Source organism: Hipposideros armiger, unplaced genomic scaffold, assembly GCF_001890085.2.
Source record: "Hipposideros armiger isolate ML-2016 unplaced genomic scaffold, ASM189008v1 scaffold_796, whole genome shotgun sequence".
NCBI classification, from domain to species: Eukaryota; Metazoa; Chordata; class Mammalia; order Chiroptera; family Hipposideridae; genus Hipposideros; species Hipposideros armiger.
Window position 1 is genome coordinate 82,844 of NW_017732146.1, and position 26,559 is coordinate 109,402.

Below are 26,559 nucleotides of genomic sequence, written 5' to 3' on the forward strand. Positions count from 1 at the left end.
CTAAGATAGCACATTTGTAAAATGATTTTATCTTCATAATGTTGTTGGATGCTAACTTGTTTCTTGATTGACTCCTATATCTTTTTAGACTTTGGACTTGAAAAAAAAGACTATATTCTTTTCTTTGGAATTCGTTGCTTTGCTCTCTCTCTCTCTCTCTCTCTCTCTCTCTCTCTCTCTCTCTCTCTTTCTCTCTCTTCTCTCTCTCTCTCTCTCTCCACAGAAATATTGGCACAGAAATTTTAAATGTTTCAGGAAAGAAACTGGGCCACTTAGAAGCTTCAAGGGATCAGGTGTATGGAAAAGGCAGATTTTAATCTCTGGGGAAGCAAGAATTTGCCTTGGAACATACATCACAGTTGGCCAACTGGAAGGACAAAGCTTTGTCAACAGAAGAACAGACCTCCGGATTCAGAGGACAGGTAAAAGACCTGGCCGGGTTGTCAGAAGGCCTCGATATCAGGTAAGTGAGAGTGCCCAGGTATAACAGAGGCTGCTGGTGTCCCACTCACATTCCTGTGCCTTTGCCACCTCAGCACACAGGAATCCAACATCTACAGGCCAGAGAACCTGCATTTCCTTTCCTGAGGCGTCCTCTGAGTAGTTAGGCCGTTTTTGCTCACCTGTGAAACTGGCCGGAAGTGCCAGGAAATTAACACCCCATGGGAGCAACTCTCAACCAGTGAGCTACCTGGTGTATCAGATAGCTCTGCTTCCTAAATGAATAGCAGCCTTTTTGTAAAACAACAATTTTTTTTAAAAAAAATTATTTTTCATGATTCTCTAGGTTAGAAATGCAGGCAGGGCTTAGTGCTGGGCAGCCTTCAGTTCTTTGTGGCCTGGGAATCCTCGCTCACTTGCCTTCAGCTGGCAGCTAGAGGGCTGCAAGGCCCAAGAAGGCCTCCGTCACATGGCTGGCACTTGCATACTCCTCTAAGTGGCCTCTTTCTCTCCACATGTGTCTCATTATTTAGTAGATGAGCCTAGATTCTTTACAGGATGGCAGTTGGATTCCTCAGGGAGTGTGAAAGTGGAGGTTTCTGGGTCTCTTACGATTCCAGACCTTGCCCAGCCTCACTTGTGCCACCTTCTGATAAAAGCAAGTCACTAGTGAGCCCTGGTCTGAGGAGAGAAGTAGACCCCACTTTCTGTCGTGAGGAAGGGCAGGCCTGTGCCCACAGGGCTGGAATCTTAGCTCCCTCACCCATCAGAGCATCAGGGCGCCAGGGCGGCTAACTCAGGAGTCCACCACACCAGCGGGAGTGAGAACTCACTGACTGCTCCCTTTCCTATCTCACTTCCTCACTCCCTTACCCGTGTTTCCTGGGATCACCTCCCAGATAAACCACTTCAACTCCCTGCCTTTCCTTAGGGTCTGCTTCTGGTAAAACTCAAACCTAGACATCAGGGATTAAGGTGATTGAAGTCATAAATATAAAGGATCTATGTAAGATAGTACTTCTAATTTCAGTCCCATTTTCCAGTTGAAAGCTATGAGTGGGAATAGGGGGCAGATAAGAGAAACTTAGAAAAATTTGCTCTTTTTTCACAATTTTACAGACCTCAGGATAAACCTGGCAGGTAAAGGTGAGGAATTTAAAAGAGGGACGGTTACCTGGGTCTCCGTTTCTCCCACTGACAGCATCCTTGAGAGCTATAATATTGGCAGCATCTTCTCCACAATGGGCTTTGGAAACAGGGCACCATGAGTCACCCTCTGCTAAGAGGTTGTGGAGATGAACTACAAATGCTGCTCTCATCCTTCTTTGGGTTAAAAAAATGTGACTCCTGTCCAGAGCACGATGACTAACAGCTTAGGTGTGTAATGCTGATTACAGGGGCTTGTTTTATTGTTTTAATCTCTGAATTGGGAAATGTAAATAAACCCCAATTGTACTATACTTAAGAGATTGCTGTATTTTTCATATTTTAACATATATGAAATAAACCTCAACCCTGAGAAAATGAGCTCCAAGCAGATTGGGATGTTAACTCTCAGGGACTTTGTTTAGTGCCCAGCTGTGTTTTCAGTGCCAGGAGCCAGGTCCCAGCACATAACAGGCACTCAGTAAATACTCGCTAAGTAAATGGATCTTTGTATTTTGGGGAGTGGTTTCTAACGACAAGGATAACACTTCTGTAGCTACCTTACCACCCCTGCATCATTTTACAGATAACATTGCAGGAAATAAAGGTATACTAGGTAGGAATAATTATTTTCTGGTACCGATCAAAGACTCAAAGTGCACAAAAATTTGATATCTACATTATTGAGATACAGAAAATAAAATGTTAAATATTTAATGTAATAAAATTTGAAGGTAGAGAGTTAGAAAAGAAAGAGGAATATATATATATATATATATATATATATATATATATATATATATATATATTTGTTTGTTTGTTTTAGCTGAGACATCCTGCCACATGTTGGCAGCTCAGCAGCAGCTCAGCTCGGGCGGGACTCGAACCGTTGTTGCTCAGAGCTTGCACTCTTGAGTGAGCTCTTAACCAACTGAGCTACTTGGCTGGCCCTATACATTTTTAATTATACACAGCTAATACAAATCTAAAAGGAAAGTTAAGAACTACCATTGTTGAATAGACTCATATTTTCTTTAACCTTGGCTATTTAGAATTCTACTCTGTAAATTTAATCCACTGGGCTTTTTGGAGGAGAAGTTTAATTGTTGTCTCAAAGCTGCATACCATAAAAAACCAGAAGGAATACAGGAAGAAAAAGTCACCATAATCTTTAAAAGATCAGGATGATAGAGATTTCTATAAAGTAGTTCGAACTCAAGACAAAATTGGTTATTCCACTTTGGGACCTCTCTTTCCACCAAATTCTTTCTTTCAACTCCCTCTGCTCCCTGAGTGTTTGGTCTTTGCCTAGGGTTCCATTTATTCTGCTATGACTCATTGAATATTATTGAACATTTACTGTGTGCCAGGCATTGGGCCAGGTACTGCTGTGAGTACAGAGGTGAGCAAAACGGAAGTGATCTAACCCTCAGGGAACTTATTAACTGGAGGAGAAGCTAGAGAATAAATAATCAACTATAATAATATACAAAATAAACACCTACAAACCGTGATGAGCATTGTACCCAGTTATGAGTTGCTAATGTAGGTTGTTTATTTTTTACGTTTGAACAAACTTGCTTATATACATACTAAATTAAAAACTATGTTTTCTGTATTAAAACATTATGTATTTTATAAGAACAGTCTTGGTTGTACCTGCCTACCTGCCATTATAGTTCCCCGACAGGCCTAGCCAGGTAGCACCCAAAGGATTGGCTATTATTATCCAACTCCATGAAGAAATCTTAATTATATCCAGTCTTTGGATATTCTAGTTTCTGATAATGGAAACTATACTCATAATACATCAGTACTGGCTGTTAAGAGCTATTTTGTTGACCCTTGTCCAGAGATGCAATAACATGAACAAAAAGAAATGACTGTTTAAAGACATTTCACGTTCTAGCTGAGAATTGGCTGAGGATTATCTGGGGGAGAATTGCTTGATGTCTCAAAACAACACCATTAAAATCCATACAGACTGAGCTTCCTTGTAAGACTGTTACACTGTGATGCAAAACATTCCTTTAGTTCTTCGGCTGTGCATTCAGTAATATCTTTGTGGTCAGAAGAGAGATAACACGGGCTTCCCAAAGGAGCATCTTATGTGATTTTTCTGAACCTGCCAAGGCATCTTAAAGGAAGTATGACTGCCTGACAGAGCCCGGCTGCAGACTCTGGCAGAAACCACAGAATAGAGACGCATTTCACATTTATTTTTTTGGAAATCCCGAGGCAAAAATATTCTTCTTCCTTCCTTTGGGCTCTGTGAAATATACTATTTGACTTCCTCTCCAGCAGGCTGTCTGCCTCACACTTTTAAATTCACCTCTCACATTCATTTCCTCTAGAAAGCTTTTCCTAGGCCAAGATAAACTCTCCTAAATTGTGTTAAATCGTGCTCAGTGCTCTGCAGTGCTCAGATGTCCTGTGTTATTTCCCTCACAAAAATGGCCTTAATCTCCCCAATGTGATCTGCTCGCAAGTGCTTTTGTGCTCGTTTATTTAATTTCAGTTTCAACTCCACTTATTACTATTGTTTTTATGGTGCTGAGCACATATTGCCACTTTCAATAAATTGTAAATTAATGTTTTTGTTATCATATGAGACTATTATGCAATTCACCCATCATCATTATTATCATCATCTCTGAACAGAGGTATAATCATCAGAACCCTTTCAAATTCCTCAGCCTCATTTGTACTCACATATAGTTTCCTATCATATTCTTTTCTTTTTAAATAGCTTTACTATTTTTGTAAAATTGCTGAATGTTTCTTGTAAAAATTCAAGCCACATGGAAAAGCACAATAAAGAAAGTAAAAATCATCCTAGATTCTGCCATTAAGAAAACTATTATTATTAAACTTTTAATGAACATTCTTTCAGACATTTCTCTATTTTATATACACACGTAGATGTATGCATGTTATTTTACATAAATGTAGCATAACTATTTATACTGTTTTATAAATTTTATTTGCAGTCAGTATTGGACATCTTTCCATGTCAATAAATTTATAGATATTAATCATTTTGAATGTTTTCATAATATCATTATATACATGTCTTATACACAACCCTTTGTTATAAACATTTACATTGTTTCACAATTTTTACTACTCTAAACAATGCTGTAGTGAAAAATCTTGTGCATATAACTTTCTGTGCCTGTGGTATTATCAACTTTGGGTAAATTCCTAAAAGTGGAAACTAGTGGGTTAAAGGGTATATACAATACTCCATCTTGATACATATTTTGATAAACATTGACAATTGGTTGTAATCAATTCACACCAATAGCACATGAGAGTTTTCTATCATGTCTTTTCTTATAATATCTTCATAAAATTTTTTGGGGGTTGCTAATTACTGAGCTGAGTGAACAATAAATTAGTAGTAGTTTTTAGCCATTGCTTTCTTGTCAGCAGTGTGGAGGTTATCATCTTGATTCTCTTGTCACTGCCCTGCTCCTTTGTTTTCATTGTCTGAATGAGATGATTTCGTTGCATTATCACACAAAGGATTTTATGACAGTCAATTTATATAAGCACCTGAACCCATTATACAGCATAATTCATACGTGATATAAAGTGACAGTTGCTAGCAGATTGCACCGGTGTTTTTTAGAGAAGACAATTGCTCAACAGGAATCACTCTGAATCAGTTAATCCAGCCACAGCTCAGCTATAATGCTGTTACATTCTGACACCAGGAAAAAGGAATTACTTGTGCATTCTGTGCCTAGTTGTTTTACATTGCTGAGCTCATTAAGGCCATTAGGTCCTTGACAGGAATCTTATCCAACACTCTCAGCCTCCTGTAGTAGATTTGGAAAAGCTGGTTCTTTTCCACTGATTTTTGTCTGCTTGGGTGGGTGTAGTGAAATTTAAAAATACGTATTTCTGTGATATGAATATAATTGGATGAAGGTATAGTAATTCAATGAAAATATGAAATCTATTTCTGGTATGATTATGACCTTGGGGAATTAGGGTATATTAATTATCTATGAAAGCTGCCTTAAGAGTCTCAGAAAAAACAGGATTTGAAAAAGTATATTGGCGTAAAGAGATATTTTAGAGATGATGGTAGGGATTACAGTAAAGGACGTAGACCTGGATTTTCAATTCAATAGATTTATCTCCTCTTTTATGTTATTTTCAGATCCAGTGTCTTCTTTTTTTTTTTTTTTAAAGATTTTTTTTATTGGGGAATTGGGAGGATGGGAACAGAGCTGGGGAATTGGGGAGGGGGAACAGACAAGTTGCTGTCGTTTTTTGTTCTTCAGTCTAGTTGTGGAGGATGTTGCTTCACTGGCCCAAGTTGGCACCATCAATGCGCTCTTCTCTGGCGAGGCAGATCAGTCGCCGGCTTCTGGACGGCCACTCACTGAGGCTGCTGGCCGCTCACGCTGGCTGCTGGCCACACACGGTAGCCCATGGCAACCCACTGCCACAGGGACTGTAGCCCACGCCGTCGCCAGCGACTCACGGCAGCCCAGCTCCAGGTTGAGCTGTTGTTCAGCATCTTAGCTGTAGAGGGCAGTGTCACTGGCCCTCATATGTGGGATCCGAACCGGGGCCCTCTGGCATCCCAAGCGAGTTCTTAACCATCGCGCCACTCGGCCGGCCCCCAGTGTCTTCTTATTAATTGGCTTTGCCTCTATAATACTGAAAATAATCTTCTTGATGGTGTTTGTCTAGCCAACTCATACCCATGGAAATCCATAGGCCTAATACCCACGTCTAGGTCCCACCCTCAGACATTCTGAATTCACTGTTCTGGAGTGTGGCCTACGCAGCTGGCAGCTGCGTTTTAAAAGGCTGACCTGAAGTCAAAATAAAGAACTGATTTAGATAAAGAAGACATTCAATAGGAATGCTTAGATACAAAGTATTTTTGAAATGCTTTTAGTTTTCTCTGTGTCTCATTCAATCCAACCATTAAAATCCTCCCATTACTATAATTACTTATATAACTTTTATATTTAAAAGCAGCTTACATTACCCATAAATTACGAGAACAGACTTTTCACAGCGATATAAAATGATAACATAGGTAATTTTCTTGTTGCCACTTGGTGACAGGATAAATCTAGAGCAGGAGTTTTCAAACGTTACTATGCATATGAATCACCTGAGTTGCTTATTGGGATTACCAGGTCAAACTCCTAGAGAACAGGATTTCAAGGCTGGAAGGAAGCTCGGTCATGTGCTTTTTGTAACATACACCCAACAATTCTGTTGTAAAGGAAACCTGATCCACACTTTGCAAACACTGAATGAACTGTAAGGTCTAGGCCTGCTGTAGCCGGGATGGTTCTCCACGTAGTAGACTTTCCAAAGACTTGGTAAGAGAAATTTAAGAAATGTGAAAAGATTTCAGCATGCTTTCTTTTGTTTTCAGCAAACTGGCTCATGTATAAATTCTCACCTGTTCTTAGTAACCTTCAAATAACTGCCTGAATCTCACTGTCAGGGAAGAATTATGTAGAGAGGGGAGGAAAATCATATATAGCTCAAATATTGAAAGGGTAAAGGATATAAGAACACAGGAAATAATGCAAATAAATATGGTACATGTAGAGTGATTAGAAGAGATACAGAGAAACAGAAAATAAACTTTTGTTTTATTTGCCAATGGCAGGCAGAAAGACAAAATTAAACATAACTCGGGATATTTTCAGTTGATGAAACACCTATTCAAAACTGGCTTAAGTAAAAACAAGTGTATTTACTCAGTTACTGGGAAGGCTAATGGACAAGGGTAGCTTCAGGCATTATCTGCTTTTAAGACCCATTTTGCTCCCTCCTATGGCTCTCTCTCCTTTGTGCTAGCCTTAAGCCAGGCGGTGAGTGCCGCTCTCAGTAGATCCAGGTGGCTGAAGCAGCTACAAGTGTTAAATCCTCATACCATTAAATCTAGTGGAAAAGAGAGGCAGTTTGGCTTTCTGTCTTTCCCCAGTAGGCTTACCAAAATACATTACCGGCTGTGTAATTGAACTAACCATTAAGGCCAGGGCTTGAGATTTGTTTATTGGCCCGAAGGCCAATGAGATCCATTGCTGGAGCTGGGAGAGGACTTAATTCCATCTGGAAGCACAGGGACTGATGGGGGAGGGGAGTGATTTTCCAGAGGAAAGTCTGTTTAGCAGAGAGCGTGCACCGTGTATGTGCTCTACTTGGTGACCATAAACCTTGACTGTCCACTAACAGTAATGTTCACTGATGTTCATTGAGCTTTAGGACACATCATAACAGCTCTGAGAATTTAAAGAGCAAGAACTACTACAAAATTTTTGCTTCACAAAAAAGGTGAGGACTGAAACAAAGGATTATGGGCTGACAGCTCATCACTGTAACTTGGTTTGAACACCCTCAGCAAATGTGGGATTTAATTTTAATTTAACAAGAGCTAGAACTCATAATAACTAAAGGTTTCCTGTTCATCAAAACCCAGAAAATATAAATTGGCATTTCTGTTGACATTCTGAAACATTGAAATATGCACAGAATAGCGAAAAGCAGTTATTGTGTCAAAGAAGTTTATAGAATTCCTGCATATTCCCTGTTTTCTCAACCTCCCAATGTCCAACTGTTTCCAGAAGACAATTCAAAACAATGCATCTTCCTAAATTATGATTTTTTTTCATCCACTTTTGCTGTCATTTTGGGCCCTCTGTCTGCATTGCTTCTGTTTGGTTTTAAATTTTTCCTTTTGCTGATTAACTCTACAGTTAGGAGCTATTTGTTGAATTCTATTATTTGTTTTAAAAATTATTGAGAGAGAGAGACTTACAAAGTATGTAATTGTTTATGCCTATTAATACATTAAAACATAACAAAATAAAAATAAATGAAAGTGATCTAGTGACATAAAAGTAAGCATAAGGAAAGTAAATTCAAGTAGAATAAAAAAAAAATTAACAAACAGAAAACAACCCCAAAACAAATTCACAGACACAGAGAACAGATTGGTGGTTACCAGAAGGAAAGGGGGTTGAAGAGAGGGAGAAATGGGTAAAGGGATCAAGTGTATGGTGATGGATGGTAGCTAGACTTACAATGATGATTACTATGTACTGTATACAAATATCAAATTGTAATGTCATACACCTGAAATATATATATAATGTTGTATACCAATTTTACCACAATAAAAAAAAAATCAAAGGAGTGGTCAATCAATAGGAGGAGCCACAAAGATTCGCATCTTTTAGAAGACCATAAATATGGCTCTGAACTTTCTAGCAGCCCACACAAAGAGAGATGTGATTATTTACCTGATTCATCAATACTTAAAAAAATCAAGGGCCAGCCGAGTGGCCCGATGGTTAAGAACTGGCTTGGGACGCCAGAGGGCCCCGGTTCGGATCCCAGATATGAGGGCCAGTGACACTGCCGTCTACAGCTAAAGAATAAAATGACAGCAACTTGTCTGTTCCCCTTCCCCCAATTCCCCAGCGCTGTTCCCATCCCCCCAATTCCCCAATAATAATAATAAAAAAAAATCAAGACACAGATTTCCTAGTACTATATGTCCCCAAAGAATTTCCTTACATGGGTCCTCAGCTAAAATACTTTGTTAAGCTGGGTCCTAGTTACATCAAGAAAGTATGTCCAACACCAAATTTCAGAGATTTGTTTCTCACAATGCACATATAAGCAGGTGGGTCCATAATCTCAAGAAAGTATCTATTAAAAGAAGTTCTATCATGATAACTGAAAGGCAAGAAGAATGAATTCCACCCTTCTGAAGGACTGGTTTAATCCTGGAGAATGTATTAGTTACTTAGAAGACAATGGACTGCTTATATTGGGTTGTTGGAAAAGTCATGATGTATTTTGTCTGTTTTTCAAAGGTCATTTATTTATATAAAGAACAAAGATCAATCAATAATTCATTGCCCATTTTGTTCGATAACCTTTTGCCATCTTTCCGTGAGCTTCATAATTCCTCGTTCATACAAGGACCAGTCTTTATTTGTGAAAAACTTAACAAGGTGCTGATTTACAGCCTCATCTGAATCAAACATTATACCATGCAAGGAGTTTGGAAGAGAGGGAAACAAGTGGAAGTCTGATGGTTCAAGGTCAGGCGAGTATGGTAGGTGTGGCAACACATCCCATCCAAGCTCCAATAATTTTTGACGGGTGATCAAACCTGTGTGTGGTCTCACACTGTTGTGATGGAACACAACTCCTTTACATTTAACAAGCTCTGGACGTTTCTGGATGATGGATTTGTTCAAACTGTCCAATTGCTGACAGTACACATTCAAATTGTTTGGTTCCTTGGTAGGAGCTCAAAAAGCATGACACCTTTAAAATCCCACCACACTGAGAGCATAACCTTCCTCTGATGAATGTCTGCTTTTTTTTTTTTTTAAGATTTTTTTATTGGGGAATTGGGGGGATGGGAACAGTGCTGGGGAATTGGGGAAAGGGGAACAGACAAGTTGCTGTCGTTTTGTTCTTCAATCTAGTTGTGGAGGATGTTGCTTCACTGGCCCAAGTTGGCACCATCATTGCGCTCTTCTCTGGCGAGGCAGATCAGTCGCCGGCTTCTGGACGGCCGCTCACTGCGGCTGCTGGCCGCTCACGCTGGCTGCTGGCCACACACGGTAGCCCATGGCAATCCACTGCCACAGGGACTGCAGCCCACGCCGTCACCGGCGACTCAGGCAGCCCAGCTCCAGGTTGAGCTGTTGTTCAGCATCTTAGCTGTGGAGGGCAGTGTTACTGGCCCTCATATGTGGGATCCGAACCGGGGCCCTCTGGCATCCCAAGCGAGTTCTTAACCATCGCGCCACTCGGCCGGCCCTGAATGTCTGCTTTTGATGATGTCGTTTGAGGTGAATCATCATGTCAGGATCAAGACCGTTTGCGCACCACATTGTTGTAAACAGTCCACTTCTCATTACCAGTTATCAGTTGCTTCAAAAAAGGATCGTTTTCCTCACATTTAATAAGCATATTGCAGATGTTTATATGCGTCATCAAATGAATTTCTTTGAGTTCATGCGGAATCCAAATATCGAGCTTTCTTATGTATCCCAGCTTCTTCCCTTTATGGAAGTAAAAGAGTAAAATATGGCAAAAATGCACAGTTCAGTCTTCCATCTTCAACTTGTTGTAAAATCTCCAAAACTCAACCAAATCACTCATTTTTTTTAGAATGAAGCTGGAACTGTCAGCTGTCAAGTGACATAGCAATAACATAGATGCGAATGACTCTAGTATTTCCAAAAATGAACTAGTGCCATCTGTTGCAAGCATGCGTCATGAGTTTTCTGACAACCCAATACATCAGGCAGCCTTCAGGAAATATTATGTCTCTTCCTAAATTTTTGATAACATTGAGTAGCAATGATTTTGAGGTTAGCTATATTGTTACACTATTGAAACAGTCCTGGAATATTTGCTTATTAAATATAGACACATGTACTTTAAAAGATAGCCTGGTTGAAGGTTGGGTTGATATTTTTTGAGGTGAACTTTCAGAAATCTATTGGAAAGCTAGCTACCTTCACTCCTCATCTATGAACGAGAATACTCCTTGAAAAATATTTTGGGAGTAAATTTCTTCCTATTGATATGAGCTTTTTGACAAACTTAAAAGAAAATTTTTATGCAATTCCTGGATTTTAAATTCAGTTTACAAATGTTATTCTATTTATACATTGAGCAAACTTTATCTGTTACTTTGAAGTGATTTTCGAATACATTTTGGTTATATTTACAGATTTAGCTAAAACATTTAAACTTTCAAACACATTACATTGCATTTATAAATTTGACATGTTTAATTTTGTTTTAAAGTGCATGTATTTCAACTGTTCCAACAATAAAAAAACATATTTCTTAAGTCTTATACATTGTAAAATTTCCAATACTGAACCAGTAGTAAGATTTTAGTTTAAAGTCAGAAGTCTGTCTCAGTGGTAGGAGGGGCAGAAATGCTAAACGGGCTGGTCACACAATTATGTGTGGTAGTTGAACACTGAGAGAGATATTTTGGCCACAGAGGTTCCTCATGAAGGAGAGGGGGACCCCAGCCCCTCACACCAGGCTCCCCATCCTGGAGTACTGGTGCTGGAAGAGGAGCCCTCACAACATCTGGCTATGAAAAACAGTGGGGATTCTGACCATTCAGAAGGGATGGAAGGCTTGGAAAACACAGATGTCCTCTTAAAGGGCCTGCGCACAGACTCACTCACTCAAAGGCACTCACCTTGAGTTTCAGTGGAGGGACAGTGACGCAGGGGACATTGGAGGCATAAGAAGGGGCAGACTGAGGTGTGTAGCTTCAGGGGAAAGATGGAGGGCAGTCGGCATTTTCCTTGTGTGAGGTCCTCCTCCCACTCAGCTGACAACCAGGCGCTATCTTTCCTGAATTGAGACCACCTCCACCACGGCCAAATCTAAATCTGATTAGCCTGGTGAGCTCTGTTGATCCACTCTGCTGACTCACCTTCCCCAACACCAGAGGCACTTTCTCCGTGAACAAACAGCCCCGTCCACATTTCATTCTTTCTTGGAAAATAGTCTGAATCTCGCAGGCCCCAAATGGGCAGTACTGGCCTGGGTGTGCTCTGAGACTTTTGCTGAGTATCCTGTTTCTCTGAAAATGAGACCTAGCTGGAGAATAACCTGTAGCATGATTTTAAGTGCCAAAATATGGCTCCTTGGCATACTGAATATTTTAAGCTGAAGGAGTTTGTGGGAAAAGCACCCTTATCCCTGAAACACATCATAAAACCCTCATGTGAGGGGTGTATGCCCTCCATATCCTGGAGGAATCATGCTACAGCTTATTCTCCAGCGAGATCTTATTTTTGGAGAAACATGGTAGCTCCAGGCTCAGCACTAGCACCAAAACAGAATTCACATTAATCTGGTAACCACAACTTTTCCCACTCTAATGACTCCCTGAGATCCTGACTCACCCAACTTGCATAGTGTATGAAGCTCTATCAGCAGCTGAACCTTAAGGGAGCTGGTAGGTGGCAGCAGGCCCTTAGGGTGTCCTGGCTTTTTGTGGAGCTACCCTAGACCCGGTATTGGTGGCAGGAATCCTTGGTTCGTAGTGTGGCTTCTCCCATGTGCCTCCAAATTTAGCACAAGCAGCAAACAATTGTGGATCACTTTGTAGCTCCTACCAGGTAGTCCTCAGCTGGTCACAGGCCGTGGGTGACCTGGGCCTATACCAGAGTCTCCCCAAGAGGCCCCAGAACCAACATACTTAGAAGTTGTCTTCAGACCACAGCAGAGTACTGCCCAATTAGCCACACAAGTGGCACACACAAAGGGTGGTCTCAAAAGGCCCCAGAGCCCACTGCGGTGAATCTCATTCAGTGGGTAAGCCCCCTGCAGAGTATCCTGTAAGCTGTAGACATGGCCAAACCCCACAGCCAATCAGCTTTGGGTCAATCCCACCCACTGATGTGCCAATAACAATAAAAGCTCAACTATCACAGGAGAGCACACACAACCCACACAAGGGACACTCCTGAGGCACCCAGAACAGGTGACCAGGGAGAATGTGCCAGAGTCCCACAAGGCACCTACTACATAAGGCTACCCGGCCAAGATGGGGGAACATAGCAGATCTACCTAATACATAGAAACAAACACAGAGAGGCAGCCACAATGAGGAAATAAAGATATACATCCCAAATGAAAGAACAGGAGAAAACTCCAGAAAAAGAACTAAACAAAATGGAGGCAAGCAACCTACCAGAGACAGTACAAAGCAATGGTTATAATGATGCTCAATGAACTTAGTGAAGACTTCAATAGAGAGATAGCAAGCATAAAAAAAGACATAGAAACCATGAAAAAGAACCAGTCATAAGTGAAAAATACAATAACTGAATGAAGAATGTGCTAGAAGGAATCATCAGCAGACTAGATGAATCAGAGGATAAAATCAGCAATTTGGAAGACAAGGAAGCAGAAAACACCCAACTGGAACAGCAAAAAGAAAAAAAAATCCAAAAAAATGAGGAGAGTTTAAGAGACCTCTGGGATAACATCAAATGTAACATTCACATCATAGGGGTACCAGAAGGAGAAGAAAGAAACCAAAGTTTTAAGAACCCATCTGAAGAAATAATGACTGAAAACTTTCCTAACCTGGTAAAAGAAATAGACACACAAATCCAGGGAGCACAGAGTCCCAAACAAGATGAACCCAAACAGGCGCACACCAAGGCACATTATAATTAAAATGACAAAGGTTAAAGTCAAAGAGAGAACCCTAAAAGTACCAACAGAAAGGCAACAACTAGTAACTTATAAGGGAGCCCCCATAAGAGTGTCAGCTGATTTCTGAACAGAAACTTTGCAGGCCAGAACGGATTGGCAAAGTATTCAAAGTGATGAAAAACAAGGACCTACAACCAAGGACCCACTCAGCAAGGTTATCATTTAAAATCAAAGGATAAGTAAAGAGCTTCCCAGGCAAGAAAAAGCTAAGGAGTTTATCACCACCAAACCAGTATTGCAAAGAATGTTAGAGGGACTTCTTTAAGACAAAAAAGATAAAAAAATATGAATAATAAAATGGCAGTAACTACATACTATCAATAATTGCTTTCAATGTAAGTGATTAAATGCTCCAATCAGCATGGGGTGGCTGAATGGATAAGAAAACAAAACCCTTACACATGATGCCTATAAGTGACTCAATTCAGATTGAAAGACACACACACACTGAAAGTAAAGGGATAGAAAAAGATATGTCATGAAAGTAGAATTGAAAAATGAACAAACAAACAAAAAAACAAACAAAGCTGGAGTAGCAATACTTATACTAGACAAAACAGACTTTAAAACAAAGGCTATAACATGAGACAATGAAAGATCCAGTAATCTTACTTCCTGCTATTTATCTGAAGAAACCCAAAACGCTACTTTGAGGAAATGTGTGCATCCGTATGTTCATTGCAGCATTGTTTACCATGGCCAAGATATGACGGCAACCTGGGTGTCCTTTGATGAAAAAAATGGATAAAGAGGAGGTGGTGCATATATACAATGGAATATTGCTCAGCCAGGGAAGGGAATGGGTTCTTGCCATTTGCAGCAGCATGGATGGACCTGGAGGATGTTGTGCTGAACGGAGTATGTCAAACAGTAAAAGACAGGTGCAATGTGATTTCCCTTACGTATGAAATCTAAAGAACAAAAGAAACAGAAACATACTCATAGATACAGAGAACATTTTGATGGTTGCCAGATGGGAGGGGTTTGAGTGTGGGTGAAAAGGAGGAAAGTAGTAAAAAGTACAAATTTGTTATTACAAAGTAGGCATGGGGATGTAGGGTATAGCATAAGAATGATAGTCAATATTGTAATAACTATGAATGGTGTCAGATGGGCACTAGATTTGCTAGGGTGATAGATGGGAGGGGGTTAGGGGACAGGGTGTAAAAGGTGAAGGGATTAAGAAGTACAAATTGGCAGTTACAAAATAATCATGGGGATGTAAAGTAAAGCATAGGGAATATATAATAGTCAGTAATATGATAATAAATATGTATAGTGCTAGGTGGGTACTAGACTAGGCAGGGGGTTCACTTCTTAAATTATATAAATGTCTAACCATGTGCTGTACACATGAAATTAAAATAAAATAATATTGAATGCGAACTGTAACTGAAAATTTAAAAAGGAGGGGAAGGCGAAAGGCAGAAAGTGTCCAAATTTCCAGGTATAAAGCAAATAAGTCATGGGGATGTAACCTACAGCATGGGGAATATAGTCAATAATATTGTGATAGCGTGGTACGGTGTCAGATGTTGCTGGACTTATGGTGATCACTTCTTTAGGCATATAAATGTTGAATGACTATTGTCTATACCTGAAACTAATATAATATTGTATACTAATTCTATTTTTAATAAAGATCTTTAAATAAACATTATCATGAGGTAGTTAGAGTTATCTACCATTTTTAGATGAGGAAATTAAGGTCAATAGGAATAAATAACTTGTAGAAAATAAAAGTAAAGAGCAGAGAGGAATTTGAACTCATTTTTCTGACCCTAATGGCTATGTTCTTTATATTATTGTATGCTATTACTTTGTACTATTGTCATGGTTTTGTTTTGTGTATACAACAATGTCTCATCATTACCATGTTCACCTCTCAATACTTACCTGTCTTTTTAACAGGGCTTTGCTTTTCCTTTCCTTTCGTTTCTTTTTTTTCCCTTCCCTTTCCTTTCTGTTCCGTTCCTTTTCTCCTCTCTCCTCCCCTCCCCCTTCCCCTTTCTTATTCACTCATTCATTCGCTCATTCATTCATTCATCCATTCATGTGTTTATTTACTCAGAAAACACTCCCCAGATTTTGCGTCTTTTCTAATCAATGCCTTAGCTGAGTATTATATAAACTGGTAATTCAATACCTTAGCAACCAGCTGTACCACAGGATCATATATATAAAATTGCTTATGTTACAGAACTTAGAGTATAAAAAATTTTAGCTTAGCTTACAGCAGAAGTTCTTTATGAAAAGTTCAACATCTCTCCTAGAAGAAACTATCTCCAAATAAAATTTTAACAGAAAATGTGACTTTTTTAATTTCAAAAGTTTAAATCTGAAGGTCAATTTTATTTTACTCTATAAAAAGTTAATCTTTTTTTTCATTAGATATAAAAGTATGATAAACGCATAGAAAACTTAGAAACAAGAGTAGGCTAAAGAAAAATATCCCCTCATATTTTCACTTCTAACAAATCCTATTTTGATATTATTTTCTTCTAGTCATTCCGCTATATTGTGCTTAGATTTGCGTATGCATTTGCTATGATTAGATTGTAAGCTGTGATCTTACAATTCCTTTATATTTGTACAATTTTGCATTCCACTTGTTTTTTTAGTATTTGTTATATCAGCAGTATTTTTATATATGGCAAATTTGTACAAGCTATACATTCCTTTATCTTCCTTTCACTTCCTTCTTTCTAAATATTTAAGAATAAGTAGTAGTTTTCAAAATGCTTATTAAATAGGAAAAATGCTATAATTGATAGAAATTATATGTGAGTATATTTATAAATACAGTATTTACTTATTGACTACATTTCACATACTCTTCTTTCTGCAGCTTAGATGTTTTTAGCTGTGTTTTTGTGTTAAACTGCTTCATGTATGTTACAAGGGGGAAAAGACAGTGTAAAAAAGAAAAGTGAACGTGGAGAATTAGTGAAGAGTATTGTTTTCTGCAATCATTTTTCATGCTCTTTACCACAATTGGGCCCCACAGTAATTATAGGAAAGTGGTTGAAACTATTTTACCTCTTCCCAGAATGGCACAGGAAGGACAACAAAATGTTAGTCACAAAATAATCCTCTTTAAGAATATGAATCTTCCTCAATTATGCCAAATCACGTAGATCACATTTTAGTCATGGTACATGTTGTTGAGTAAGAAACTTTATGACTTTCTAGTGTATCATGACTTTGCAGAAATTTAAAGTTATTTTTTCTCAGATGAAAATGTTGATAAGCAAACTAGAAAGGCAATTGTAGATGGATTATGTGTGTTGATACATGTGTGTGCATGCATGCCTGTGGAATTTCTGCACTAACTGATTTGGATGTTGTGTGTATAGTACTTGGTGATTGAGGGTACATTGTCCCCTTAAATATTCACATGTGGGCCATAACCCAGAAATAAATGTTAATAGCATTCTAATAATTATCCTTTCAGTTAAAAAACATACATAAGTAGCTGTGCATTTTTCTAGATATATACACGTATATATTAAATATAGATAATTATACATATAGTTATATATGTATTATATAGTATGTGCTTTATATAGTGCATGATATTCAATTACACCACACTGACATAAAAGTTAGTCATTGCTACACTGTTAGGGAATTTAAAAAACTAACTTTCAGAAATTTAGGGGCAGAAATGAACTTGGTTTCCTTAATGGAAGTATAGAGAGTCAGGTTAGATAAGTAATAAACCCTAAAATAATAAAAATGATTTATTAAACATTTTTAAACCTCACCCATGTATCTTTGTAGTTATAATTACAAAATGTCTGCCAACTCTGGGCAGATAAAAGACAAAGGTAAAGAAAATCTAATAAGAACTTCTGGTTGCTCAGAGCAGAGCCATTGGCAGAAATTTTCATCACATTATTATTGCACTTAAAAGGTCCATGTTCCTTGTCAGCAGCCCCACTAAAAAGGCTAAACAGGAGACCAGGAGTCAGTGGGAAAAAAGGAAGTCTTCAGTATCACAGCATCAACCTCAGCCCTTTCCCACCTTCCTCCATGACCTCCTTGCTGCATCCTGGGAAGATAATTTGTCTGGGTCTGCTCATTCTGGTCAGCACTCCCATAGTTTAGCTTCAACTTTCTCTTTCCATCTTCCACCTATCAGCCTTATCTGCTTCTCCTTTCCCAGGTGGTTAACAACTTGATGGAATCCATACATCTGCCTTAGTCTCTTAAAGTGATATAAAGTGATGGCTAGCCTGCCTATCTCTTATCACCTCACCTTCACATCATCCTCAACTTCATCATTCTTCCCTCTATTTTTCTCTCACCTTTGATCACTCATCAAGACTTGTTTATTTCCCTTGAGATTTTCTTTCACACATCGGGATTATTTAGAAGCCTGTTGTTTAGCTTCTGGGTCTTAGATTTTTCTGTTATTCATATTTGGTTGTTTTCCTTGTCACTGGAATACACACTGTATGATTTCATGTTTTAATTTACCTCCGGTAGGTGAGGGAGGGATTCCTGCCCTAGGGTTAAGAGGATAGCTGACACTTGACAGATGAGACTGACAGCAGTTTATCAGTACCATAGCCTCACGGATGGAGAAAGGAGGGCAGTGCACACCATACAGGGCCACAGGGGGTTGCACTCAGAAACAGGTGGAACTGCCATGGACTGTGGGAGCCAGGCTTTGTAGTATCAAGAGGAGGAGGTGTCCCCTGTTTCCTCATAGGAGGATAAGATTAGTTTGTTTGAATAATTCTACAGCTGGCAGAAAACTGAAACCTGCTACTCAAGGATATGCAGGAAGTGCAGCTGCTCCCCTTGATAAGGAGGGTTGTTTGGTGAGGGGCCCTATCCACAATCACAGATTGGAGAGGGGAACCTGTGGTTTGGCCAGATGAGACTCTCTCAGTTTCACTAGATGTCAGGGCAATACGTAATCATGGGCCTGAATTTGGGTCTTATACCACATTTCGATTACTTTAAATTTGTTGAGGTTTATTTTACGGCTCAGGATGTGGTCTGTCTTGGTCTTTGTTCCATTGGCATTTGAAAAGTGTATTCTGCTGTTATTAAATAATGTGTCCAATAGAGTCAATTAGAGTCTGTTGATTGATGGTATTGTTGAATTTTTCAACATCCATGTTGATTTCCTGTCTAGTTGCACTATTAGTTGTTGAGATAGATGTGCTGAAACCTCTACTTAAAATTGCAGATTTGTCTCTCCTTTTAATTCTATCAGTTTTTGCTTTATATATTTTGCAGCTCTGATGTTTGGTATGAATGCATTTAGGATTAAGTCTTCTTAGTGGACTAAAACTTTTATCATTATAAATGTCCCCTTCTATCTCTGGTAATTTTCTTTGCTCTGCAGTCTACTTCATCTGACATTAATATAGCCACTCTTGCTGGTATTTTTTATTAATATTTTCATGATATATATATATTTTTTTCCATTCTTTTACTTTCACATCCTTTTACTTTCATTACATTTCAAATGACTTTCTTTTAAAGAGCATATAATTAGCTCAAGTTGTTAAACCATTCTGCCAATCCCTGTCTTTTAATTAGTGTATTTAGACCAGTTATGTTTAATGTGATTATTTATTTGTTTGTTAGGACTTTAGTCTGCTATCTTAATTTTTTTTCTGTTTGTTCTCTCTGTTTTTCATTACTTTTTCCTGGTACCCTGTGGGTTATGAACATGTTTTTTCATTTATATTTATTTATTTATAGTGTTTATGAATGTATCTCTTTGCCAAAATATTGTAGTGGTCATTCAAGGTATAACATTATATACATATAACTTATCAGTCTACTGGCATCACCATTTTACCAGTTTGAGTGAAGTACAGAAACTTTACTGTCCTTTACATCCCTTTACCCTCCCCATTTATAATGTAATATAATTGTCTCGAATGTTTCCTGTACATAAATTTAGAACCACATGAAAAAGTGTCATAATTTTTGTTTCAATCTTCAAATGTGATTCAGAGGACTTAAGAGAAAAAAACATCTATTGTATTCACCTGTATTTTTGCTTACTGTGTTCTTTCTTCCTGGCGTTCCACAATTTCTTCTTTTATTTGTTTGCTCTCTGTTTAGAGAGTTTCTTTCAGCTATTCTTTAAAGATAGGTTTTGCTGGTAACAAATCTCTTAGTTTTTCTTTAACTGAGAATGTCTTAATTTACCCTTCATTCCTTAAAGTTATTTTCAATGGAGATAGAATTCTGGGTTGACAGTTCTCTATTTTCAGCACTTGAAAAAGGTGTCAATTCTTTCTTTTGATGGTTGTGAGAACTCCAGTATCATTCAAATTGTTCTCTCCCTATAGGTAAGAAGTTGTTTCTCTCTTGCTACTTTTAACACTTCTTTGTCTATAGTTTTCAGAAATTTGACTATATATCTTGGTGTAATTTTTTTTTGGTGTATTTTGTTTATATTTTACTCAGCTTCTTGAATTTGTAGGTTTACGTCTTTCTCCTCTCTTTCCAGGACTCCAATAACACAAATGTTAGATCTTATGTAATAGTCCCACAGTTTCTTGAGACTTCGTTCATTTTCTTCTCAGTCTATTTTTACTCTATTGCTAATACTGGGTAACTAATGTTCTATCTTCAAGTTCACTTATTGTTTCTTATGTCCCCTCCATTCTCTTGTTGAGCCCATCTATTGAATTTTAAATTTCAATTGCTGTGTTTCAGTTCTAAAATTTCCATTTTGTTCTACTTTATATCTCCTATTTCTTTGCTGAGACTCTATTTTATTTTCATTTGTTGAAAAAAAAAAGTGCTTTTTCACGGGCATTTTCTTCAGGTACAGCTAATCTCACCCTATCATATTCTTTTTTTTTTAAAACCTTTCCTTTAAAAAAAAAATTTTTTTATTGGGAACCAGCCATGGTCATTGGTTACACATTGCTTTTGTGTTACAATGGCATAGTTGACTCTTTTAAGAAAGGTGCAGCTCACAGTGGCCCATGTAGGGATCAAACCGGCAACCTTGGTATTAGCAGCATGACGCTGTAACCTGAGCTAACTGGCCACTCCTATCATTCTTTTTGGAGGACCCAAGCAAATACAATCAAGTGTTTTATATATCTAGATCAAAGTCTATAATCTAGATACATGTGTAGATAGATATGATCTATAGATATAGAAGACATTATACTATATAATATATAAAACTATGCATATAAATACTTGTGTTATGCAGGACAATTTGATAATGATGAAGTATCATTGACATGGCAATTCTGGAGGTAGACTGTAATGTGGCTCACCAATAGCCAAGTAATTATCTATCTTACAACAGCCCACAATATGGCTCATAGTCACATCCCTGCAACATTACAAATTCTCATGCCATCAAACTTCACAGTTAATCATTAATTTTTGAAAGAGCAAAGGCCTACACAGTATTGCTCAATAGAACTTTCTGCAATTGTAGATACATCTTAACTCTTCACTGTCCATTGAGGTAGCCACTAGCTAAGTGTGGCTATTGAATACCTGAAATATGGCTAGTGTGACTATGGAATTTTTAATGTTATTTAATTTAAACTTAAATTTAAGTAGCCACAAGTGGCTAGTGGCTGCCATATTGAACGGTGTAGGCTATAGTAGTTCCTAAATTCTTACCTTGTCTCCATTCCAATGATCACTGACTGAGGTCAGGTGTCCACCTTCACATATCTGGATGTTACATACAATAGCTTTCTAAATCTTTTCCATGTTTCTCCATTTAGCCTCTAAGCTGTCATCAGGGCATTTGTTCTAAACTACGAAAGCATGTCATTCCTTGCTGAAAAGACATTCCAGAGGGTAGGGGATGTGACTTAATTCCTGTATTCTCTCCCTTTCCCTTATACCTGGCACTATATATACCTGGCAGCTTTTAGGCTTGATAAATGTCTCCTGGAAGAAAAAATGAACACATTTTAACAGCAGGGCTATTCTGAAGATAGATTGCCTTAGTGCCCTATTTTCGGGGATGTAGGGCCATGTGGCAAGATAATGAAGGAATATTTTGGGGAGGTGATCTAAACAGGTACCTACACCTCACCCCCATATCCCCACTCCCAAATGTATAATCTATATGAGACTTATTACATTCTGTGACTCTCTTCCTAAGCACCTATCCCAGTATAGTACCAACACTGGTCAGAGAGAAGACACACTTTTCTGGACCTCTCCCAAAGTGATCCTCTGCGAAACACCACCATAGGTAAATGCTAAGGAAACAGGATTCTCCAGAGGGGAAAATCCCATTTGCAAAACATAAGATGCCATTTTTCAACCCTATGAATCATTTCTTTAATAAATGTATTGTTGTCCTTAGTAAAGCTTTTTCCTTTTTTCACAAGGCAAAACACGGCTTGAAAGACACTGTCAAGAGCAAAGCTTATTTTATTTAAATGTGATCTTTGCCATAAAAAATATTTTTAGTATTAGCAGTATTTCTGTGTCTCAGGGACACATAACCAGCCTTGAGTGTATGTTTGAATACATAAGGTCCTCAGACGAACATATGCATTGTTCTCTCCTTCTCCCCTCCAACATCCTCCTGTATCCATTCCCATCAGTGGGTCTTCCCAGCAGACAACACCCCTCCCTCCAATGGCAGCCTTCTCTATGGGAATGCACTTGTTTTTTCAGCTTAGTGAATGCTCCCGCTCCCCGTTTCAGGGAGGAAGATTTAATTGCTGGGTTTCACATTTTCAAAGAAAATGTTTGGACTGGAAAGGATCAGCTATATTAGAGAAATGTGGCTTGCTCAAAAATGAGTGGCATAAACCCCCTGCCATTTGCTGGCAGCTAACTCAAGAAGAAACTCTTTGGCTGTTATTGAAATAATCCATATTTGATTACTTCCCCCCCCCGCAACAAGTACTTGATTCGCTTGGAATCTAGTTATTAGGTTTGATGCATGGTCAAATACATCTGCAGTTGCGTATGCGGTCCATGTACATGTGATCGGATAATCCCATAACTTACTCGCTGTAAAGTTGGCTCCCAAATATTTTTGCACACAGGAATAGCATTTAATTATTTTGTAACTTGCAATTATGACTCTGACTGTTCTAAATTCTTTACCTTACTTTATCACTGGTGACAAAGTTGTACTGTTTTAATTCAGCTTAGGCATGAAAACTGATTTTATTGTTATTTTATTTTCTTTTTTTAAAGATTTTTATTGGGGAATTTGGGGGATGGGAACAGTGCTGGAGAATTGGGGGAAGGGGAACAGACAAGTTGCTGTCGTCTTGTTCTTCAGTCTAGTTGTGGAGGACGTCGCTTCACTGGTCCAAGTTGGCACCATCATTGCGCTCTTCCTGGGCAAGGTAGATCAGTCGCCGGCTTCTGGACGGCCGCTCATGCTGGCTGCTGGCTACACACGGTAGCCCGTGGCAACCCACTGCCACAGGGGCTGCAGCCTATTCCGTCGCCGGCGACTCACGGCAGCCCAGCCCCAGGTTGAGCAGCTGTTGTTCAGCATCTTAGCTGTAGAGGGCAGTGTCACTGGCCCTCATATGTGGGATCCGAACCGGGGCCCTCTGGTGTCCCAAGCCAGTTCTTAACCATCGCGCCACTCGGCCGGCCCTATTGTTATTTTTTTATGCTTGTCCTTTCCTTGACCAGGGACTAAGGAAGTCCCTTGTCCAATAAAGCCAACTACAAACTGTAGGAAGTAAGATATCACCTGCAATGGCCTGTTTATTGGGAACACACTAATATAAACTGGGAGGAGAGAGCACTACCTGCAAATATTTTTTTTGCTCAAGCTCTCATTTTCCATTTTGGTCCATCCACATTCAAACAATAAACCTCACTTTCTTGTGCATATCACTAGATTTAGGCTTCAGTTCAGAGAGCAGAATTCTCTAACTTGGTCTTTCACCATCCTTTAATTTTTTTGCTATGGCTGCATTGCAAAGGTCGTGTTATCATCGTCTTTTTAAAAAGCCCAGTGGAAGTTACTTTCTCCCTCTGTTAGAAACCGGATGTGCTTATTGGCAGGCTGAAGCGTATAATGCAGCCATGTATAAGTTTATTTCCAATGCAAATATCTTTACTTGACATGTTTTGAAGAGAGCAAACTGTTGCACTAAGGCAGATTAATGATTTCCTTGTTAGTGGAACAGTGATGTAAAAGGTTTGTAATAAGGACATATTCGTAAAGTCTCTGCACACTTGAAAAAAGCCAGATACAAAAAAAATACATATGTCTGATTCCATTTGTACAGAGTCCAAAATAAGCAACAAGAAGCCCAGGTGTCAGAAGTCAGGGTACTGGTTATTCCCGAGGGGCTGGATTTGGAGAGGGCATGAGAGGAGCTTCTGGGTGCTGAGGGTGACCTGTTTCTTGATCTGAATTATGTTTACATGGGTGTGGTAATTTTGTGAAGATGTATTGAGCTGTACACTTATGATATGTGTACTTTCTGTGTTTATGATATACTTCAACCAGAGATTGATATTTACACTAAAATAAACTGAAAATATGCTGAAAATGTTCTCCATATAGGTCATCAGACTAGTATTTGTGAGTTTGGATCTACCAGGGTCTGCATTTACAGCACAGGATATTACTGCTGTTTTTCTTCTTTACCATGTCTCATGACTATTAAACACCAAAATGGGACACTCTAAGTGACCAGTCACACTTCTTTTTCTGAGAACATAAGCTGATTGCTTGCTTTTCTAGTTCACAAACAAGAATAAAATGTGATGAATTTTCTAAAAAGTCTATGGCTCAGATAGCTCCAGGGCCTCTGCACACTAAGAGAGCCATTTTATAGAATACCTCCAGCCACCCCCAACCCAACTGCTATCAAACCGTTGAGCTTAAGAGGAAAAACCCACGCATGCTCATTGCAAACCCAAGGGCAGGAAGTCAGAAAGCATGGGTAATGATATTTACTCAGAGACGGATTCACATCCTACTTAACTCCACGGGAATTCTCAACAGTTGGTCTTCACAACTCCAGCAATTCTGAGGCTCATTAACCTATTTGCAGGCGCTTTGCTTTCTGAACTGCCTGTGTTCAAAGAAAAACATTCTCGCAAAATTCTCTAATGCAGCTTGCGTTCTCAGTTCAGAGGTAATCATGACATTTTTCAGGGCTCTTAGAAAGGAAATGAAAGCTTTGGTGATTCTGAAGTGGCGAGTTTTTAAATTAGTAATCCAATCAAACATTTAATGTGAAACCGCTGTAATTGGAGAGAGACATGGTAGGTAAATAGTCTTCTTGAATGGTTGGGCAAATCTTCCTTGGCTGCTATTTATGAAATCAGGCTGTGCTAAAACCTCCACGTCTCTAAACCATTTAGGATAGACAAAAGAGAACCAGAGCGTTTCCTCATGTCCTTCCTTTATTTCTTAGGACATATGTCTGTATTTTTCTGCTGAATCGCAAAGTGGGATTCCTGAGTTAAATTGTTCTGTCCAATCAGGCTAAGCCCTGGGGAGCAGGGCAACTCTTGTTCAGTGGGTTCTATTATGGGTTGCCTTTGAGAGTCACATTATTTCTAAAATGCAAGGACTGCAAAATATTTTGCTGTGTACATTCCTTTTCGAGACATTTTAGGGTTTGCAAATTTCCCTTAACTCTTTTCTCTGTAAAAGAAGCCTTGAATTCACCCTTTATGCTGGGGTCTCTGCTATATGATAACTTTGTTATAACAAGGCCTTTTCCAGGGTTTGCAGAAATGAGCCCCTTGTCCAGGGGCCAAGACCAGCCTGCCCTACACTAACTTCTACGTTGCTGAGGAGGGCTAGAGACAGTTTCCTGGATATTAATCACCATTCTGCTCCAGTTTCCAAATATGTCCTTTCTGAGAATCGCCTTACAAATACCTCTCTCTCTGGAATATTTAAGAGCTAACTGTTTTGATATCTTAAAGTCTAAAGCTTACCCTGAGAGTGTATGAGTAGAAGCTTAGAGTAAAGGGACAAATGACTGGACCACATTTTTGTGGGCTTGGAGGGAGGGGAGCCAACCATACTCTCTTTTTTTTGGGGATAAGATGTAGTCTGTTTCTCGACAGACCAAGAACTGGAGCATAGGTCTGCTGATTCCTATTCTGAAGATGCTGCCACCAGCTCAGACCTCACCTCATCATATACTTACTGCTGCAAAACCAACCTATATTGATCTTCTGAAAGCTGGAATAAATGATCTACAAACCCTGAGCAGCACAGGTACAGGGACTAACTATAGTGACAGGTATAAATGTAGCATGGTATGAAGTCTTGGCATTTTTTCTGATAATATCCTGCAAAAGATTCACTGAAAAACTAGGAGGCTAATTCTTTGCTGTTTTGCCTTCATGTTGGTCTCTTAATGCTACTTTATTCATGTAACACTGACCCTACATCCTGTACAAACAGTTTTTATTATCTTTAGTAGCACAAATTAAAGCAAAGAGAAATGTTTTTCTCATTCTTCACCAAGAGAGATAACTTTTGTTTTGTTTTAGGGGACAGTTTAAAATAGGTTTCATCAGTTTTGCATCTTAAGGGGTGTAATTTGACTCTGATGGTACAGGTGTAGCTTTCATTAGAAAGCATAAAGTTCAGGGGCTGTGCTGAGGGGAAAATAGCTGTGCGTATAGCTGGGACTGCCTCACCTAGAAAGATAAAAGAGAAATGACGTATGTGATGCTGTGACTGAGGACTATACACCTGAGGAAGATGATAACTGA

General features: G+C 38.9%; 1 long non-coding RNA gene across 1 annotated transcript in view; it reads left to right on the forward strand.

Moving 5' to 3' along the window:
• Positions 1–305: 305 nt before the first annotated feature.
• Positions 306–26,559, forward strand: part of LOC109374145 (uncharacterized) — a 75,341-nt gene continuing 49,087 nt past the window's right edge. The window contains exon 1 of the long non-coding RNA XR_002122346.1: positions 306–463. This is a non-coding gene — a long non-coding RNA (uncharacterized LOC109374145). The remainder of the gene's footprint in view (positions 464–26,559) is intronic.